This window comes from Lolium perenne, unplaced genomic scaffold, assembly GCF_019359855.2.
Source record: "Lolium perenne isolate Kyuss_39 unplaced genomic scaffold, Kyuss_2.0 unplaced50, whole genome shotgun sequence".
NCBI classification, from domain to species: Eukaryota; Viridiplantae; Streptophyta; class Magnoliopsida; order Poales; family Poaceae; genus Lolium; species Lolium perenne.
Genome location: NW_027249008.1, coordinates 30,010 through 46,503, shown reverse-complemented (window position 1 = coordinate 46,503; position 16,494 = coordinate 30,010).

The following is a 16,494-nucleotide window of genomic DNA, read 5'->3' as shown; positions in this document are numbered from 1 at the left end:
AACAACAACACAACGTTCACCCCCAAAACAAACCAATCTCGGCGCATCGCCAACTCCTTCGTCTCGAGGGTTTCAATCAGGTAAGCGACATGCTGCCTAGATCGCATCTTGCGATCTAGGCAGCACAAGCCCCACGTTGTTCATGCGTTGCCCGGCATCGAAGCGTCTTTGATGGCGGGCAACGTAGTTATCATAGATGTGTTAGGGTTAGCATGGCTCTTCGTATAAACATGCTTACGTAGTGCAACCCTTGCATATCTAGCCGTCCTCACGCCTATCTCAGGCGTGGGGGCGGCACCCTGCTTGTTCATCGTTTAGTGGATCTGATCCGTTGCGATTGCTCCTTGCTCTGCAAGGATTAGTTTAATATCCGCAATAGTTAGGCCTTACAAAGGGGTGGAGGATCCAGCGGCACGTAGGGTGGCGTTCGCAAGTCCTAAACAGGATGTTCCGAGGATCAACTTCATTGTTGGTTTTTAGGCCTTGTTTAGGATTGGCTTATGAGCACCGTGCGTGGCCGCGAGGCCCAACCTGGAGTAGGATGATCCGATTATGCGGTGAAAACCCTAAATCGCCGTAGATCTCATTAGCTTTATCTTGATCAAGCAGGATCACCAGGTATTCGTGCACCCCGCACGGATCATGGGTGGATCGGCTCTTTGAGCCGATTCACAGGATAACCTGAGAGCCGATCGAGGCTCGTATTTAATGTTTATATGTATGCCCTGCAGGAACTAAGCGAGGCATCCCCATCACCTTCCTGACCAGGTATAGGTCAGGTGGCCCGCCTGCACTTCAGATCGCCGCGTGTGACCAGAAGAGCATTGCGGGCCGTCGCTCGGAGGGGTCTCAGCCAGCCGCAGCTCTAGGCTCTTCCCGGCTCTACGGTGTTGACAGGCCGCTGCCCGCCAGTGGGTTTCGGACGTCAACACATTCTGGCACGCCCGGTGGGACCATCATCTACATCAACCACATCGCCATCTACATCTGAGATGGCGGCGGACGGCACGCCAGTCACCTACGAGGAGCTGCCTGCTGAGCTCAAGAAGAAACATGACGAGATCAAGGCCACCCTCGAAGCCGACCTCATCGGCTCTTTTCAGAGAACCCGTACCCATGGCATCAGATGGAAGGGGTTCTCACCACAAGGTGCACTCGATGGGATAGATCTCTCGCCCCGTCGGAGGAACGCACCAGGGCCCTTCGGCAGAGATCAACTACTTGGTGGCTCACTCGCTACACCGCCACTCGAAAACTTGGTCAACGTGTTGGAGCGTCTCGCTCGCGCGTGATCCAGGAGATCATGAGCCACCAGTACTCGCCGTCAGACCAGCTCTCGGACGCACCAAGGAGAGTTGCCACTCCGGTCAAGCCCACCGCTGCCATACGCGTTGGCAGCACCAGCTGAAGTGCCGGCTACACCGGCATTCGTCGTTTACAAGATCGGTGGTGACCCTAGTGACTACCAGTTCTTGGCTGAGGCGCCCAAGGAGATCCCTCAAGGATATGCATGCACGTATGTGCGATTGTGGCAACCGGCCACTCTCAAACCAGGCCACAACGTCGTGGACTCCGGCGCAAACAGGAGGAACGTCGGCAACAGAGCTTGAGAAGCGCACGTGGCTAACTAAGTACGCCACCCCGACGAAACTCCCGAGCCCAGCTCCTGCAGTTGGCTCGCAGCTGGAAAAGCAAACATGGCTGGCTAAGTACGCCACCCGGCGAATCTTCGTAATACATCTCCCGTGACCAAGACGGTGGATCAGATCAGTACCATACTGAGAGACCAGTTCGGCATTATGCCGAAAAGGAGGGCAATCGGCTATTCCAAGCCGTACACGACGAGTACGAGATGATCCCGCTGCCACCTAAATATCGGCTCCCGACTTCTCCAAATTCGGTGGATCAGATGGCTCCAGCTCCATCGAGCACATCGGCCGATATTTGGCGCAACTAGGACCGGCTTCAGTGTCGGATCAGCTACGCGTGAGGCTCTTTTCACAGTCCCTCACGGGATCGGCTTTTGGATGGTACACCTCTTTGCCAGCAAACTCCATCCAGTCTTGGAAGCAATTGGAAGAACAGTTCCATATGCAATACCATTCGAAGCTTCCGAGTCTAGCATTGCCGATCTAGCACAACTACGTCGAAGCGCTGGAGAAACGGTGGCAGTACATCCAAGCGCTTTGTGAAATCTGAGGAACCGATGTTATTCGGTTCGTATAACCGAAAAGGAAGCAGTTCGAGTTGGCGAGCGGGCCCTGGCTTCACGGGTCAAGGACATGGCCTCCCAAGCAGATTATCCTCGTCGGCGCACATGGTTCAGAAACTATCAGCATATGAACAGCGCCACCTGCACCTGTACCAAGACAAGTTCAAGCGTGCGTAGTCATGGTCGATACGAGAGGAAGGTGAAGTGCCTCATGGAGACCAAGAAATAGCGGTGGCTGAGTGGACTCGGGGAGGAACTCCCGTATCCCGCAAATGGGTAAAACCACCAGGGCCGCCCAGTGGGATTTGATTTTGACGTGACCAAGACTGAACAAATCTTCGACCTCCTGCTTAAGGAGAAACAGCTTGACGATTCCTGAAGGTCTCAAGTTCCCTACGGCGCAAGAGCTAAACGGAAAGCCGTCCGCAAATTCCACAACTCGCTTTCCCATGCCACCAACGACTGCAGGGTGTGGCGTCAGCACATCCAAGCGGCGATAGAGAAGGGGCGTTTAATTTTCAACCAATACGCCATGAAGGTAGACACCCAGCCCTTCCCCGCCGTTAATATGGTAGAAGTCATCTACCCCGAGGGCTGCCAGCCAGGTCCCACGTTCAGCGTCAACATGGTAGGGCCTGGGAACCACTCTGGCAAAGATGGAGATGAGGGCAGAGTTTGCTCTCATAGCAAGGACACAGAAGAGGCCGCTCCACGCGATCGGCTCCATCATGATGGCAAGCGCTACGTCACGGAGGGAGAAGTGAAGAACATAAGATATCAGCGACCTCTCTCTGATTACCTCCTCAACAAATATGTGAGTCGCATGACCAACGCCGACGGTCCAACTATGATGATGAAGGAGATCGTCTGGCTAGAGAAGCCAGAAGACATCGTCGGCAGGATCGCGATGAGGAGGAGCACGAGCGCCGTGCCACGGACAGGCCAAGGGAGCAAGAAGACAACGCCAGACACTGGGATTGCCCTTTCTTCAGACACTGTTGGGATTCAGGAATGAGCCGATTGCCCACAATCGGCAATTGCCCAGAATGCAACAAGAAGAAGAAGGAGGCAGCCAACGTGTCTGTGTTTGAGCGCTTAGGGCCTCTCCCACCACCAAGCAAACGCGCTGAGTCACCTCGTTGGGCAGATCTTGAGGATTCAGAAGACGAGGGACTAGAAGAAGAAGAAGACAGGTACCACCGTCCAAGGTGGTGCCCTGACGGACTCAGCCGTTCACAGAAACGCAGGGTTCAGCGGTTGCGCGGCCTGGAGGAAGCCGAAAGGTTATACTTGCATACGCTGAGGAAGGCACGGCCTGATCTGGCTGCAAAGGTTCAGCGAGCCCTGAATGAAGAGGGTCGTCCACGGAGGATGGAGTGGCGTCCCAAGCAAAAGAAAGCCGGTGATGAAACATCGGCTGGCACAAACATGGTGCTCGTCTTGCGACGTAGCTTAATGCTCCACGATTATACGATGCTCTCAAGGTGGATGACGACGGGCGCATCAAGTCGAGAGGTTGGGTTGGTTTTATCCAGCCTAACCAAGTAGCAAGATTAAACCAATGAGCAAACCGTGCGAGGCTGATCCTTGTGATCGGCCCCAAAAATTTTATGGAGGAACATTACAAAACCTTCATCGAGCGAGCAATGTGGAGGCCGATTCCCGCAATCGGCCAAAATTATCTTCTGCACATATTCTGTTTATGGTCAGCAACGATCTACTGGGCAGCGGCCGCGTCGGCAGATGGAAGTCAGCATGAATCTTTGCGAAGACGACGTGCAAGTGCAGTGTCTGCCCCGTTTACCTGTGAAAGCCGATATCTGCAATCATTTGGCAGATTCGGCTCGGGGGGCATGTAGTCAGATGAACATGCGCAGATAAATATGTGCAGACTTGTGTGCAGTGGAACGTTGGGGGCCGATTAAGGAGAAAAATCGCCCAAAAATAAAAAAAATTTCGCACGAAGCAAAGCCGATGCGCGGCCATCGACTCTAGTACAGTTGAACGGGACCAAGACCTACTGGCTATGTGTTCAAGGGTTTACAGCGACGTCGATGTTCAGTAGAAGAGAGCTGATCAACGACTTATGCACCCTCGCCGGTATTCTTGCCTTGATGAAGGCTCGGGGGGCAGCTCGCCCTAGAGGTTCTTTAGAGAGCCGATTTTGATGGAATCGGCTGGCGTTACGATTTGGAGGCTGATGGTGACACATGTGGTTAGCTCACGACTGTCCTCGCCTTGATGAAGACTCGGGGGGCAACGGACTACATCGAGATTGCATCGATTGATCCTGCGTTGTGATCCTCTCTAGAAGCGCTCTGCTTCACGAAAGAAGATTGCTGAAGCTATGGAGAGGAGTCGGGAAGGGAGGCCGTCGGCTTGCAGGCTGTGTTTTGGACATCGTCTGTCGTCGTGTGGAGTTGGATTTCTCAAAATAGCCGATGAATAGTCATCGGCTAAGGGATTGGGGTTGCGAAAAAATATGGTCAGATACCAAATCGCAGCCTGAAATTGAGAAGTTCTTGACCTTCGAGCTAATCAACATAAAAGGAGGGAAAAAATCGATACGTTGCTATCGGTCTTGACATGGCAGGAGGAGGGGATGAAATTGGGGCAGTTGAAAGATGAATCAAAAGAACAATTTCATTAAGTCAGAGGAGCGGCTTTACAAGAAAGAGCCGATAGCTCTCAAAAGAGGGATCTAGTGCCTAGCGCATTGCTACTGCTAGTCCTATTTCTACTAATCGTCGTCGTCCTCGTCATCACCGCCTGTCGATGTCGTCGGCGCTGCTCCCGGGGAACTCTTCGTCGCCACTACCCCAGCCTGTGGCCGGAGCCTCTTCCTCCTCGTCATCATCATCGTCCTCGCTGTCCGCCCAGGAGCGGAAGCGCTTGGTTGGCGGGTACCCGGCGGAAGAGGAAGATTCATCTTCTTCCTCCTCTTCTTCTTCTTCGTCGTCATCCTCGCTGTCCGCCCACATGCGGGAGCGCTTCTTCGGCGGGAGCTTGATGGAGGGGAAGGCCTTGGCCTTCGCTGCTTCTCCTTCTTTCTTCTCATCATCGGAGGGGAGGGGGTTCACTTCGGAAGAAGGTTTGTCCTCATTCTTCTTCGGCGAGAATGGGGGGAAAAGGTTTGAAAAGGAGGAGGAAGAGGAAGACATTGCTGAGGGAGAAGAGGGTTTTTTGGGTGCCGATAGCTGGAACAGAGGAAGGAGATGAAGAAAGCTAATCGATTGGCACAGTTAAATAATGAGGAGCCTGGTGGAAATTTACTGTCATTACAATTTCCAAGGAGATGACGCCAGAGCTATCGAATTTTGCAGAGAAGCTGAGAGGACAGGGCATAATGATGACGGAAGCTGCAAATGGCTCTGTCTCCGCCACACGACATGACCCTTCGAGAGGAAAATATAATGATTTTGGAAAAATTATTTCCAAAACCAGGGGGGCATGTGTTATCACCAGATTTTGGTCAAATCCGAAGGTGGGCCGTTAGAGAGATGGGCTTGGAAGATTACACGTGGAAGATCTCTGAAGCGGCCTTGCACGGAGAATTTGGGCTAGATTGCCCGTGTATCTTTAGTTATAGTAGATTATATCTTAGATCAAAAGTTAGAGTTTGTATCGTGCACGATGGGATATTCCCACGTTAGAAAGTCCCCTGGACTATAAATATGTATCTAGGGTTTATGGAATAAACAACAACACAACGTTCACCCCCAAAACAAACCAATCTCGGCGCATCGCCAACTCCTTCGTCTCGAGGGTTTCAATCGGAGTAGCGACATGTCGCCTAGATCGCATCTTGCGATCTAGGCAGCACAAGCCCCACGTTGTTCATGCGTTGCCCATCGAAGCGTCTTTGATGGCGGGCAACGTAGTTATCATAGATGTGTTAGGGTTAGCATGGCTCTTCGTATAAACATGCTTACGTAGTGCAACCCTTGCATATCTAGCCGTCCTCACGCCTATCTCGGTGCGTGGGGCGGCACCCTGCTTGTTCATCGTTTAGTGGATCTGATCCGTTGCGATTGCTCCTTGCTCTGCAAGGATTAGTTTAATATCCGCAATAGTTAGGCCTTACAAAGGGGTGGAGGATCCAGCGGCACGTAGGGTGGCGTTCGCAAGTCCTAAACAGGATGTTCCGAGGATCAACTTCATTGTTGGTTTTTAGGCCTTGTTTAGGATTGGCTTATGAGCACCGTGCGTGGCCGCGAGGCCCAACCTGGAGTAGGATGATCCGATTATGCGGTGAAAACCCTAAATCGCCGTAGATCTCATTAGCTTTATCTTGATCAAGCAGGATCACCAGGTATTCGTGCACCCCGCACGGATCATGGGTGGATCGGCTCTTTGAGCCGATTCACAGGATAACCTGAGAGCCGATCGAGGCTCGTATTTAATGTTTATATGTATGCGTGCAGAACTAAGCGAGGCATCCCCATCACCTTCCTGACCAGGTATAGGTCAGGTGGCACGCCCTTGCACTTCGCATCGCCGCGTGTGACCAGAAGAGCATTGCGGGCCGTCGCTCGGAGGGGTCTCAGCCAGCCGCAGCTCTAGGCTCTTCCCGGCTCTACGGTGTTGACAGGCCGCTGCCCGCCAGTGGGTTTCGGACGTCAACAGAAAGAAATATTTAATTTAGCTTATTATTTGGGATGGAAATCCAAAAAAAGGTATGTTTGGCTAGTGGCGCCATCGCCAAGCGTCCAAAGTCTTAAGTCGCGAATATTCATGCGAGCGCACGCGCTATTTGTGTGTGATTCATGTGCTTCTACTACTATCTAGAAGACAACAAAAAGCTCCCCTTATAAGTTGGTCTTCATCCTCTTGGCTTAGCAAGGTGGGACTAAACATTGGAGTACCCTTCTATGTTGCTCTCGTATTGCCGTTTTTGGGCCTTTTACAGGATTCTGCTTGGGCTTCCACGGAAGAAAACTGAATTGAAAATGGACCTCGCCTACTTGTTTTCTCTACCTTGCCACAGGCCCACCTTGTGTAGCCTGTGAGTGAGTGTGACACGCACTATTTAATTCCGTCAACTGCCTGGATTGTAATACCTTTATATAACATGCATGCAACATGCAGCTCACGCTTGAACGTGCATACATGCTCCTGATCTCTTTCACAAATACTTTCTCTATTCACAAATAAATGTTGTATATTTGTTCGATTTATATCTAAAGCGCTTTCTAGATCTATGCGAATCAGATTACGTCACTTATTTACGAATGGAAGGAGTAGAATGGAAAAGACCTTTCTCGAAAGAACTCCGCTAGCTCTTGACTTATCCAAGTATTGTGCCCTTATGGCCGGCTTGTGCCGGCAAGACACATGGCGTCATTTGGCCGCAGATCCTCGACTCGACGCCGCAGCGGCCTGCGAGAACAAGCTGGCATGGCGTGGTGTGTTCTTAGGGTAAAACCATCCCAACATGCATCTCGCTGCGTGTGATATCTTCCGCGTCCTGAAAATATGCCTACTAGTTCAGCTTCATGCATCTCATAGCGTGTTGAACATCGCCCATTAGCTGATGGATCCAGAGTGCTGACATATATAGTTTCTACTGCCGACGTCGACGTCGTGCTCTAGGGAGACGCTGAGCTGATGGATTGCCGTGGCATATATGTAGCGACTCTATTTTCCGGCAGGCTAAGGGAACAAGAAAGATAGCTAATTAGACTTTTTATAGTTGCTATAAATTCTAATCAGCAGATCGATGATTCTAAACATTATGCATTCACATGATTCCAGAATCAGCAGATCGATGATTCTAAACATTTTGCATGCATGGCTACCTCATGTTTATACGATGGCATGCGACGAAAAAACAAACACGTTTTGGAAGTAGCTCGCTCGCTGATGTACACAATGAATGTGCCCAAGTTCCTGTGGAGTGAAGCAGTCATGACAGCCACTTTTTTGATTAACAGACACCCTCCAGGATACTTGGTATGAAATCCCCATGCGAGTTGTTGTTTGGGAAAAATAAGTTTGTTGTCCCTCCAAAATTATTTGGCAGTACATTCTTTGTTCGGGATCATAGACCATTGATTGGGAAGTTAGACCCACGAGCAGTAAAATGTGTTTTTGTTGATTATTCCTCTAGTCAGCAGGGGTATAAATGTTGGTGTCCCTCTGCGAAACGCATGTTTGTAAGTATGGATGTCACCTTCAGTGGAATCCGAGCCATTCTATGGTGAGCAAACTGATACGAGCTTGTTGTTTTGCGTAACTTGACCAACTTCACTCTCGGCAAGATGGTCGTGAGGGGGAGAAGGTAGTGTCTCACACTAAGGGCGATTCTATGGGTCCTAAACCTGATGGTGATGTGCTGTTTCATGCCCAACCAGTAGTGGGTATGATTCCGCTGGATTTTCCCCATGTTCCTGTTCTGTTCGGGATCGGTGGCCACGGAATCTCCAAGTGTACACCCGACGGCAGCCACATGTGCGGCGGGAGCAGTGAAGGTAGTGATGTGAGCCCATCGACACGGTGGGACAACAGCCACATGTGCAGGGGGCAACAAGGCGATGCTAGCAACTCATCGACAGTGGATCTGCCAATTGCATTGCGAAAGGAGACACGTGAAGTAGCCAGAAAGGGTGAAGTGGCAAGGAAGGCTCTTTGCGAAATGCATGCTCTACAAACTGTTTCTGATGAACATGACATTAGCAAATTTGTTTCTTACGAGTCTTTAGGTATCAAATTTCTGATGAATGCATCAAACTTTTTCAACCTCACGCGTCTACGTAAATCTTGCTTGGTTCCATCTCGCAATTGCCCCGCCTCCCTCCACGTCTAGACATCCGCCGTGCTCCATCATCAAATACTCCTCGTATCTCTACTCCATGGCTTCCCGATCTCCTCACAGCAACTCTCTCGATGCCTGCAATTCAATACAAGTCGAGGACGGAAATTCATTGATCTGGTTAACTAGTTTAAAACAGCTAGCAATGCCAAATGTACTGAATATCCAAGGCAGGCAGATTAATTCCGTACCTGCATTCAAGAACATAATTCACTTGTGTCCAGGATGTGTTTACTGCAAAGGATCGAAACTTGAGTAATTCAGAAATTGGGAGCATAATTGTCTCTTGTTATTGCTGTCTGGTGATAGCTAAAACGATCAATAATTCATCTTGCAAAGAATCGGAATTAGTATCATATTTGTTGTGAGCTAGTTGCTGCATTCGTTGCAAAAATGCAAAACACCTCTTGGACTGGCCTCTATAGTTGACTATCCCGGTTCATCACAATTGTAGCAATTTCGCTTTCCTTCTTTGTTGAAGCCTCCTTTCTTCATGGTAAGTTTTTCATATTTCTTGGCAAGTAAAGCCAAATCCATGATAATATCACTTGTTGAAGTCATTCTTTTAGAATCAATTGGATATAAGTTGACACCAGGACTTCGTTGAGATAAACACAGTACAAAGCATTACTTGCTGTGCGTATTTGACACCAAAATGTTGCTTGCTTGGAAGAAAGAAAGAAATATTTAATTTAGCTTATTATTTGGGATGGAAATCCAAAAAAGGTATGTTTGGCTAGTGGCGCCATCGCCAAGCGTCCAAAGTCTTAAGTCGCGAATATCTCACGCGGCGCACGCGCTATTTGTGTGTGATTCATGTGCTTCTACTACTATCTAGAAGACAACAAAAAGCTCCCATTATAAGTTGGTCTTCATCCCTCTTGGCTTAGCAAGGTGGGACTAAACATTGGAGTACCCTTCTATGTTGCTCTCGTATTGCCGTTTTTGGGCCTTTTACGGGATTCTCGCTTGGGCTTCCACGGAAGAAAACTGAATTGAAAATGGACCTCGCCTACTTGTTTTTCTCTACCTTGCCACAGGCCCACCTTGTGTAGCCTGTGAGTGAGTGTGACACGCACTATTTAATTCCGTCAAGCTGCCCTGGATTGTAATACCTTTATATAACATGCATGCAACATGCAGCTCACGCTTGAACGTGCATACATGCTCCTGATCTCTTTCACAAATACTTTCTCTATTCACAAATAAATGTTGTATATTTGTTCGATTTATATCTAAAGCGCTTCTAGATCTATGCGAATCAGATTACGTCACTTATTTACGAATGGAAGGAGTAGAATGGAAAAGACCTTTCTCGAAAGAACTCCGCTAGCTCTTGACTATCCAAGTATTGTGCCCTTATGGCCGGCTTGTGCCGGCAAGACACATGGCGTCATTTGGCCGCAGATCCTCGACTCGACGCCGCAGCGGCCTGCGAGAACAAGCTGGCATGGCGTGGTGTGTTCTTAGGTAAAACCATCCCAACATGCATCTCGCTGCGTGTGATATCTTCCGCGTCCTGAAAATATGCCTACTAGTTCAGCTTCATGCATCTCATAGCGTGTTGAACATCGCCCATTAGCTGATGGATCCAGAGTGCTGACATATATAGTTTCTACTGCCGACGTCGACGTCGTGCCTAGGGAGACGCTGAGCTGATGGATTCTGCCGTGGCATATATGTAGCTACTCTATTTTCCGGCAGGCTAAGTGAACAAGAAAGATAGCTAATTAGACTTTTTTTAGTTGCTATAAATTCTAATCAGCAGATCGATGATTCTAAACATTATGCATTCACATGATTCCAGAATCAGCAGATCGATGATTCTAAACATTTTGCATGCATGGCTACCTCATGTTTATACGATGGCATGCGACGAAAAAACAAACACGTTTTGGAAGTAGCTCGCTCGCTGATGTACACAATGAATGTGCCCAAGTTCCTGTGGAGTGAAGCAGTCATGACAGCCACTTTTTTGATTAACAGGACACCCTCCAGGATACTTGGTATGAAATCCCCATGCGAGTTGTTGTTTGGGAAAAATAAGTTTGTTGTCCCTCCAAAATTATTTGGCAGTACATTCTTTGTTCGGGATCATAGACCATTGATTGGGAAGTTAGACCCACGAGCAGTAAAATGTGTTTTTGTTGATTATTCCTCTAGTCAGCAGGGGTATAAATGTTGGTGTCCCTCTGCGAAACGCATGTTTGTAAGTATGGATGTCACCTTCAGGGAATCCGAGCCATTCTATGGTGAGCAAACTGATCTGAGCTTGTTGTTTGCAGAACTTGACCAACTTCACTCTCGGCAAGATGGTCGTGAGGGGGAGAAGGTAGTGTCTCACACTAAGGGCGATTCTATGGGTACTAAACCTGATGGTGATGTGCTGGTTCAGGCCCAACCAGTAGTGGGTATGATTCCGCTTGATTCTCCCCAGGTTCCTGTTCCTGTTCAGGATCGGTGGCCACGGAATCTCCAAGTGTACACCCGACGGCAGCCACATGTGCAGCGGGAGCAGGAAGGTAGTGATGTGAGCCCATCTGACACAGTGGGACAGCAGCCACATGTGCAGGGGGGGCAACAAGGCAGTGCTAGCAACTCATCTGACACAGTGGATCTGCCAATTGCATTGCGAAAGGAGACACGTGAAGTAGCCAGAAAGGGTGAAGTGGCAAGGAAGGCTCTTTGCGAAATGCATGCTCTACAAACTGTTTCTGATGAACATGACATTAGCAAATTTGTTTCTTACGAGTCTTTAGGTATCAAATTTCTGATGAATGCATCAAACTTTTTTCAACCTCACGCGTCTACAGAAATCTTGCTTGGTTCCATCTCAGAATTGCCCCGCCTCCCTCCACGTCTAGACATCCAGTCGTGCTCCATCATCAAATACTCCTCGTATCTCTACTCCATGGCTTCCTGATCTCCTCAGCGGCTTAACTCTACGATGCTGCAATTCAATACAAGTCAGAGGACGGAAATTCATTGATCTGGTTAACTAGTTTAAAACAGCTAGCAATGCCAAATGTACAGATATCCAAGGCAGGCAGATTAATTCACGTACACGCATTCAAGAACATAATTCACTTGTGTCCGGATGTGTTTACTGCAAAGGATCGAAACTTGAGTAATTCAGAAATTGGGAGCATAATTGTCTCTTGTTATTGCTGTCTGGTGATAGCTAAAACGATCAATAATTCATCTTGCGATGGCTGGAATTAGTATCATATTTGTTGTGAAGCTGCTGCATTACGTTGCTAAAATGCAAAACACCTCTTGGACTGGCCTCTATAGTTGACTATCCCGGTTCATCACAATTGTAGCAATTTCGCTTTCCTTCTTTGTTGAAGCCTCCTTTCTTCATGGTAAGTTTTTCATATTTCTTGGCAAGTAAAGCCAAATCCATGATAATATCACTTGTTGAAGTCATTCTTTTAGAATCAATTGGATATAAGTTGACACCAGGACTTCGTTGAGATAAACACAAGACAAAGCATTACTTGTCATGTGCGTATTTGACAACAAAAATGTTGCTTGCTGGAAGAAAGAAAGAAATATTTAATTTAGCTTATTATTTGGGATGGAAATCCAAAAAAAGGTATGTTTGGCTAGTGGGCCATCGCCAAGCGTCCAAAGTCTTAAGTCGCGAATATTCACGCGAGCGCACGCGCTATTTGTGTGTGATTCATGTGCTTCTACTACTATCTAGAAGACAACAAAAAGCTCCCATTATAAGTTGGTCTTCATCCTCTTGGCTTAGCAAGGTGGGACTAAACATTGGAGTACCCTTCTATGTTGCTCTCGTATTGCCGTTTTTGGGCCTTTTACAGGATTCTGCTTGGGCTTCCACGGAAGAAAACTGAATTGAAAATGGACCTCGCCTACTTGTTTTCTCTACCTTGCCACAGGCCCACCTTGTGTAGCCTGTGAGTGAGTGTGACACGCACTATTTAATTCCGTCAACTGCCTGGATTGTAATACCTTTATATAACATGCATGCAACATGCAGCTCACGCTTGAACGTGCATACATGCTCCTGATCTCTTTCACAAATACTTTCTCTATTCACAAATAAATGTTGTATATTTGTTCGATTTATATCTAAAGCGCTTCTAGATCTATGCGAATCAGATTACGTCACTTATTTACGAATGGAAGGAGTAGAATGGAAAAGACCTTTCTCGAAAGAACTCCGCTAGCTCTTGACTATCCAAGTATTGTGCCCTTATGGCCGGCTTGTGCCGGCAAGACACATGGCGTCATTTGGCCGCAGATCCTCGACTCGACGCCGCAGCGGCCTGCGAGAACAAGCTGGCATGGCGTGGTGTGTTCTTAGGTAAAACCATCCCAACATGCATCTCGCTGCGTGTGATATCTTCCGCGTCCTGAAAATATGCCTACTAGTTCAGCTTCATGCATCTCATAGCGTGTTGAACATCGCCCATTAGCTGATGGATCCAGAGTGCTGACATATATAGTTTCTACTGCCGACGTCGACGTCGTGCCTAGGGAGACGCTGAGCTGATGGATTCTGCCGTTTCATAAATGTAGCTACTCTATTTTCCTAAGAGCTAAGTGAACAAGAAAGATAGCTAATTAGACTTTTTTTAGTTGCTATAAATTCTAATCAGCAGATCGATGATTCTAAACATTATGCATTCACATGATTCCAGAATCAGCAGATCGATGATTCTAAACATTTTGCATGCATGGCTACCTCATGTTTATACGATGGCATGCGACGAAAAAACAAACACGTTTTGGAAGTAGCTCGCGCGCTGATGTACACACTGATAGTGCCCAAGTTCATGTGGAGTGAAGCGGTCATGACAACCACTTTTTTGATTAACAGGACACCCTCCAGGATACTTGGTATGAAATCCCCATGCGAGTTGTTGTTTGGGAAAAATAAGTTTGTTGTCCCTCCAAAATTATTTGGCAGTACATTCTTTGTTCGGGATCATAGACCATTGATTGGGAAGTTAGACCCACGTAAGTAAAATGTGTTTTTGTTGATTATTCCTCTAGTCAGCAGGGGTATAAATGTTGGTGTCCCTCTGCGAAACGCATGTTTGTAAGTATGGATGTCACCTTGAGGGAATCCAGGAGCCATTCTATGATGAGCAAACTGATCTGAGCTTGTTGTTTGCAGAACTTGACCAACTTCACTCTCGGCAAGATGGTCGTGAGGGGGAGAAGGTAGTGTCTCACACTAAGGGCGATTCTATGGGTACTAAACCTGATGGTGATGTGCTGGTTCAGGCCCAACCAGTAGTGAGTATGATTCCGCTTGATTCTCCTGTGTTCCTGTTCCTGTTCAGGATCGGTGGCCACGGAATCTCCAAGTGTACACCCGACGGCAGCCACATGTGCAGCGGGAGCAGGAAGGTAGTGATGTGAGCCCATCTGACACAGTGGGACAGCAGCCACATGTGCAGGGGGGGCAACAAGGCAGTGCTAGCAACTCATCTGACACAGTGGATCTGCCAATTGCATTGCGAAAGGAGACACGTGAAGTAGCCAGAAAGGGTGAAGTGGCAAGGAAGGCTCTTTGCGAAATGCATGCTCTACAAACTGTTTCTGATGAACATGACATTAGCAAATTTGTTTCTTACGAGTCTTTAGGTATCAAATTTCTGATGAATGCATCAAACTTTTTTCAACCTCACGCGTCTCTGAAATCTTGCTTGGTTCCATCTCGAATTGCCCCGCCTCCCTCCACGTCTAGACATCCGCCGTGCTCCATCATCAAATACTCCTCGTATCTCTACTCCATGGCTTCCTGATCTCCTCAGCAGCAACTCTCTGATGCCTGCAATTCAATACAAGTCAGAGGACGGAAATTCATTGATCTGGTTAACTAGTTTAAAACAACTAGCAATGCCAAATGTACAGATATCCAAGGTGCAGATTAATTCCGTACCTGCACATTCAAGAACATAATTCACTTGTGTCGAGGATGTGTTTACTGCAAAGGATCGATACTTGAGTAATTCTGATATTGGGAGCATAATTGTCTCTTGTTATTGCTGTCCGGTGATAGCTAAAACGATCAATAATTCATCTTGCGAATGGCGGAATTAGTATCATATTTGTTGTGAACTGCTGCATTCGTTGCAAAATGCAAAACACCTCTTGGACTGGCCTCTATAGTTGACTATCCCGGTTCATCACAATTGTAGCAATTTCGCTTTCCTTCTTTGTTGAAGCCTCCTTTCTTCATGGTAAGTTTTTCATATTTCTTGGCAAGTAAAGCCAAATCCATGATAATATCACTTGTTGAAGTCATTCTTTTAGAATCAATTGGATATAAGTTGACACCAGGACTTCGTTGAGATAAACACAAGACAAAGCATTACTTGCTGTGCGTATTTGACAACAAAAATGTTGCTTGCTTGGAAGAAAGAAAGAAATATTTAATTTAGCTTATTATTTGGGATGGAAATCCAAAAAAAGGTATGTTTGGCTAGTGGCGCCATCGCCAAGCGTCCAAAGTCTTAAGTCGCGAATATTCACCCGAGCGCACGCGCTATTTGTGTGTGATTCATGTGCTTCTACTACTATCTAGAAGACAACAAAAAGCTCCCCCTTATAAGTTGGTCTTCATCCTCTTGGCTTAGCAAGGTGGGACTAAACATTGGAGTACCCTTCTATGTTGCTCTCGTATTGCCGTTTTTGGGCCTTTTACAGATTCTGCTTGGGCTTCCACGGAAGAAAACTGAATTGAAAATGGACCTCGCCTACTTGTTTTCTCTACCTTGCCACAGGCCCACCTTGTGTAGCCTGTGAGTGAGTGTGACACGCACTATTTAATTCCGTCAACTGCCTGGATTGTAATACCTTTATATAACATGCATGCAACATGCAGCTCACGCTTGAACGTGCATACATGCTCCTGATCTCTTTCACAAATACTTTCTCTATTCACAAATAAATGTTGTATATTTGTTCGATTTATATCTAAAGCGCTTCTAGATCTATGCGAATCAGATTACGTCACTTATTTACGAATGGAAGGAGTAGAATGGAAAAGACCTTTCTCGAAAGAACTCCGCTAGCTCTTGACTATCCAAGTATTGTGCCCTTATGGCCGGCTTGTGCCGGCAAGACACACGGCGTCATTTGGCCAGCAGATCCTCGACTCGACGCCGCAGCGGCCTGCGAGAACAAGCTGGCATGGCGTGGTGTGTTCTTAGGTAAAACCATCCCAACATGCATCTCGTTGCAGTGATATCTTCCGCGTCCTGAAAATATGCCTACTAGTTCAGCTTCATGCATCTCATAGTGTGTTGAACATCAGCCCATTAGCTGATGGATCCAAGAGTGCTGACATATATAGTTTCTATCGCCGACGTCGATGTCGTGCCTAGGGAGACGCTGAGCTGATGGATTCTGCCGTGGCATATATGTAGCTACTCTATTTTCCGGCAGGCTAAGTGAACAAGAAAGATAGCTAATTAGACTTTTTTTA